We start from the raw sequence: 6,015 nt of genomic DNA, 5'->3' as shown, positions 1-6,015 counted from the left end.
TTCAAGAATATTTTTTTACTGCACGAACACGAACCGAAACTTCCATCACTGCTGGCAGCAGTAGCGTCGTGTCTGCCATCTGTGAAGAAAGGAGAGATAGCAAACTATGCTTTCTCTTTCTAAGGAAACGATGTGCAACGAAATCATTTTTTGTGTTGAGTCGCTACAATTTTACATGTAGTGAATAGTCTCGCAATATCAAAAGAGCTTGTAAAATTAATATCATGCTTGATGTTTTATTCCAATATCAGGCATGATATTAGTAGCCCTTGAGAGCGAAAAAAAATCATTTGAGTGAGGATTTTGCCATAACTGAGACTTAATTATGTTATTTCAAAAAATAACAAAGTTAGTTTTTGAATGTTAATTAATTTGAGGACCGCACTAATGTGTATAATCACCAAAAGAAAGGACTTCACGTACCGTAAGACGGGGTGACATTGGGCCGAAATTAACCACTTCATTCGAGCAGTTAAAATGACGTTTACTACCACTCGAACTTTGAAATAAATCAATATTTTGAGATTTTTTATTCTAGAACCTCGAAAAAAGTAGCCAACATTTGTGCGTTTCATAAAAATAGAAATTAGTTGATCCAATTTTGTGAAATCGCTGGTAGAAAGTGACGCCAATACTGCTTGACAAAGTGGTCAATTGAAACTGTTTATTGACAACCTTGAACCTCTTTTTTTGCCTGTAGATTTAAAGACATATTTCAAATCTCCGCGCCGCGTACATCGTACGGGTTAGGCAAAAGGTGTGCGTTTGACTTTGAACTGTCGCATTAATTACTCTTCGCTCATTTTCAGCTTCTATTCAATTTTCATACTGCCGTACTCTAGCGGAACTATCTGTCTACCCTCTTCTAAGATCATTAGTTAGCTAAAAAATTATCACACTAAAGCTTCATGTTAGATAGCATTTCCAACCAACTCTGAAAATCGCAAACTTCGCTTATGAAGTAACGTAAAAACACTTTGAATATAAACTTGTTTTTTTTTAAAGGTATTTTAAAAATGTCCACAGGCAATCAAACATTTGAATACACTTTTATTTGGATATACGAAGGTTACACGCGATCTTTAGCCATAAAGAGGGTGGAACGGTCAAAAATTGGTCGACTCAAATTTGAGGTATTTTGTCATTTTCCATTCACTTGTCAAAATGGCGTCAAAGCAAGAGGAACAGTGTATCAAAATTTTGCTCGCGCATAAACAAAATCCAAATTATTCCCACGGCCAAATCGACTATGACAAACGGTGTTAAAATGTTCGAGGAACGTTTTACGACTGCTACGAACCCTGGATCATGAGGAAACCGAAACCAGGATGCCACAGAGATGTCGGAAACAATTTGGGAATATCACACACAATAGCACAAAGAGCCAAGAAACGAGCAGGATTGTTAACATACAAGGTTACAGTGACACCCAATCAAGACACCTCGCTTCCTGTCACTACGGGAAAATGACTCAGGAATGGTGTACCACCAACAACCTGCAATTTGTACCCAAGGACAAAAACCCTTCAAACTCGCCAGAACTGCGCCCAATTCAAAAATCGTTTAGCGTAACCGTACCCTACAGAAAACTCAGAAAACAGTTGGAAATGAGAAACAGTTCAACACAAATTGACATCAAATAAGGTGGATACAATAGCGGTACAAAATCTGATGGAAGGTGTGAAGTTTAAAGCCCGACAGTTCATATTTGGAAAATCGGAAGCCTAATCAAATAATTTTCCTGTAGTCATTGAACATCGATAAGAAATGAAGTTTGATCATTTATATAATAGCATTATCAGCAACCGGTGAACACTCGTGTTTATTTCAGTTACCGTGGGGACGTAATTTGTGATTAGCCCCGGTCCCTTTCAATTTGTATCATTATTTATGTACGGTCCTTATATTTGAAATGACGTTTCACATTCATCTGGTGATGGCCGATTTTCATTCGAATAATCGATTAATCGATTAACGAATCGAAAAGTAAAATATTTGTAATCGGTTGTATCATACCGATATAAGCATTGCCTTCTGCAGAGGATCATCACCGATCGTTTCAAACATGTACTGCACTCTCATTGGTGGAAAAACACAGCGAACAAAAAATAATCGATTAGTTGTTAATCGAGTAATTAAAAAATGGGACATCTCTGATTTTGGTGTGATTGTTTCGATAAAAAAAAGTGCTGAGTGGGCAGCAAAACCACAAAATTACCTTGCATACGAGGGGTATTCATTGGATGAAAAGGACCGTGAAAGAGGACACTAAAATAGAAAGTTTTTCTTCTGACAGTTTCATCTTAGTATTCTTCTGTGTTATCAATGTGCACCTAATCATGTTTGACCAATTTTTTACCTTTTATATGAAGTTCATTGTGATTATATCCAAGTGTACTCATAATAGCTACGTTGTATTTACATATTTTAAAATATTTTAATCAAATGTATGCGATGGCCCTATACAAACCTGATGATTATTAACTCTACCTGTAGGCGAAATTCCAAAGCATTTTGATAACCTTCGGCCCATTTGGCCAGATAATAAAAAAAAAACCAGTGCGAATTTCGAGTGCCAATTGGTGATTTTATCACCGACGAGGGGAAGAGTGCCTTCCATATTTGGAACCTATCGAACACACTAACACACGGATCTGAACCAACGGCATTACTTCCCTTCTGAAGGAAGTCGTGACCAGAGATTTTTTCGCCTCAGAAAAATTCCAACGACCTCGGCTGGGATTGAACCCAGATAAACTGGGTGAGAAAGCAGTTACACTTACCACTCAACAACTGGTGCCATCATTACGTGAATGTGACATGCACAATTTGATATCGTTAATAATGAATGGTATGAAATTATATGTAATGTAATAAATGCCTGGGAAGGAGGGACATAGTGAACAGGTAGGGCATATTAATAGTTTTATTAACACAAATTCAGCTCATTAGTGTTGTCGGCTTCTTTCAGTATCTACTCAGAAAACAGAAGCTATTCAGTAATAAAACGTTAAAAAAAAACTCGAGATGTTTACCGGATTTTTTCGTCATACATTATTGATTCTATTCATTTTTTATTTATTCTATGATGATTTATATGTTATCATTATGTGTATATTAGGTTTTGTTTGATACGTAATTCAATTGTTTATGACCATGTTGAAGTTTTCTGTAAGTTTCCTTGTTTTCTTAATTATTCTATTAATTTATGGCATTTCTTCATCATATCTTTTTTGTATGTTTTCATTATTGTTTATGTTGTTATGTTCTTGTGATACTTTTTGTTTTTATTTAGATTTTATATTTTAGATAAGATTTTTTGATGTTTTGATTGATTGCAGATTTTTACTTAATTTTAATTAAATTTAAATATTTTTTTTACTTACTTATTGTTATGATTAATAGCCAAATGTCTGGATTTTTGTATTACCTTACTGTTGTTTCTTAACATATGACTCTTAAGGTTTTGATTTTGCTTGCGTATCTTTTACTACATTGGCCTAAATTTACTTTATATGATTTTATCTTTCAATGTTCATATATTTCCGTACTCATGTGTAATTTATTATTTATTCAAGCATTGTTAATTTCTGCTCCTTTCGATGTATTGTGTACCAATTGAAATGACGTCTGTTCAAATAAAACACACACTCTTAAAATAAAATAATTCAGACTGCATCCCTCGTGGGGATCGAACCCACGACCTTTGGATTAGAAGTCCAACGCGCTATCCGCTGCGCCAGAGGGACAGGATATCCTATCAGTGCCTAGTTTCACAGCGGCTGGCATTGCATAGATAGACACAATGAAATCAATGAGAAATGGGGACATTTCGCAAACTGAATGGTTTCTATGAGTCACCGTCATCGGTGCAGTGTCCATTGAAAACTATTCAACTTTTCATCTATCCAGTTTGCGCTCATCAAATCGACGATGGAGTCAAAACAAGCTGGCTGTTGCCATGGTGAAAAAATAAACAGCTCGTCTGTTGTTCAACCAACGCAAGCCGAACGTACAACAGTGAAAAAATGTGAAATAGAGTGGAAACTCCGATAAACTATCAACTGATAGAATATTGTACTCTACATAGCAGCACTCGACAGTTCCCGTTTTTGCTCCCGTACATTTCCGACCGCTAACGACAAGAACCACATTAACAGCACCTTGGAGCAGTGTCGTGTTGTATCAAGAGTATCCAGACTCATGATAATAGTGAACTTTAACTTTTCCGCTTTTCCGCTTTTCACGTTTTTCCACAACCCAGCTGCTCAAACACATCACACCACCATCGGTGCCATCGCGCGGCTGCATGTCATGATGCGTGAAGAATGAACCTGCTTGACGACGACGACGAGGACTTCAACAATGTTGCAGACATGCCCCCATCCACGCACACTTTTCTCGTATATAACAGTCGTCAACGTTGATCCTTGCGACTCGAGTGTGACGACATGGAATGTAATTAAGGATTTCGCTTTAAAGCTCCTACTGGTGACTGTGGCACATGGCCCTTATCGCATTCCATTTCCACTCGGAAGGAAATAGACTCTGGAGTTTTCCTTTGGCTATTTCTGCTGGTGGTAGGTGGTTGGTTGAACTTTACTACCTAACGGTGCCAACCAAGTTATTAGTGTTCCTTGACACGAATTGGAACTTTGCTCTAGTTTATGCGGAGCCACTGTGGAATTATTGATCGTGATTTGGTATTAGAGGTGGACTGGGTTCAGTTTTTTGTCCGGCGTCCGCGAAAGGTGAGGATTTATTTTCCCCTGATGAAATATTAGACATTGAACTCGAAAAGTAATCTTAATTAATGCCTTTTGTTTGTCAGCAGTCAACTCTCTGCTGCTGTAAATTAAGTGAATATAGAACACATATCATCAAAGCCCTGTTTTAGAATAAACATGTAATTTGCACCAAAGTATTATTCTTTTGATATTTTGCTACAATGATTTCAAACTCAGAATTTCCAGAATGTTTAGGATTACACATTTTTTCTTATACATTATTGGTAACATCTTGTGATGATTTCAATTGTAAGCTTGAGAAAGTTATTCCCGTACTAATTTTGTATACAACTGAGCACTTTTGTCGGGGTATTGCGAAAGAGGAATATTTGATCAGGTTGTGTCACGACGGTTTATTGAAGCGCAAACAAAAATCTATTTAAAAAAATAATAGAGTTCAGTGGAAAGTGATATTTGTGGTACAACGGGACGCGTGCTCTATCCTGATGGGAAGGACAGTCATCACCGTCACCTTATTTCACACGATCAAGGTGTTGAAGTGATTTGTAATAATATGAGAGTCTCGGTGACCTAATAGCGATCATTTTTGCTTTTAGAAGACCTTGAGTTCCCAGGCGCTTTCACATTAAAGAGTAACGAAGGCCGCATCATTGAAAAACCATGATTAGGTATAAAACTTATCAAGATGACTATCTGGTCCAACGAACCCTTCTTACTAAGAAAATTTCACTCTAATATTGCTTCTCCATTCTCACTTGGCTGCAAGGACGTGGCTGGTGCCGTTACTTTACTTGGTCTTTACAGTCTACACTTTACGTAACATGGTCACATGTCTTGGTTTGTGAGGGCAGGACCCAAAGGTGGGAGAATACTCCCTCCTACACATAAAAATGTTCGGAATTTTAACTGTTGCTTATAATCTCCTCGCGTTTAATTTGTTTGCTATAGTTGGCATAAACCTCGCAATTGATTACAAGCTTGTATACAAAATTGCTGATTTAAGCGATATTGTTTTTAAATTGACAAGAAATATCGTGCAAAATTACACAAAATCTAGAGTTAATAACGTGTGTGCCATAAATATCAGAAATTTACATGAATTTTTTCATACGATGTAATTCCCTTTTAAAACATATTTTCAGGATTTTGAAAATTTGAGTGGTTCCTAAACCTTGACTAGTCCAAGTCCAACAATTGTATTATTTGATTGATATCTAGGTTTTTGAAAGTTTGAAGCTTTGGAATGGCTTAACATATTTTACTATGT

At 36.7% G+C, this 6,015-nt stretch overlaps 1 non-coding gene across 1 annotated transcript; it reads right to left on the bottom strand.

Annotated features, from left to right (window-relative positions):
- Positions 1-3,676: 3,676 nt before the first annotated feature.
- On the bottom strand, positions 3,677-3,749 carry TRNAR-UCU (transfer RNA arginine (anticodon UCU)). Its single transcript has one exon. It is a non-coding gene; the product is annotated as a tRNA-Arg (tRNA).
- Positions 3,750-6,015: the final 2,266 nt, after the last annotated feature.

This window comes from Ochlerotatus camptorhynchus, unplaced genomic scaffold (genome assembly GCF_037179485.1).
Source record: "Ochlerotatus camptorhynchus isolate MF236.1 unplaced genomic scaffold, CSIRO-AGI_Acam_v1.1 ptg000243l, whole genome shotgun sequence".
Taxonomy (NCBI): domain Eukaryota; kingdom Metazoa; phylum Arthropoda; class Insecta; order Diptera; family Culicidae; genus Ochlerotatus; species Ochlerotatus camptorhynchus.
Note: the sequence above shows the minus strand (reverse complement) of the source record. Positions and strands in the feature narration are given on the sequence as shown.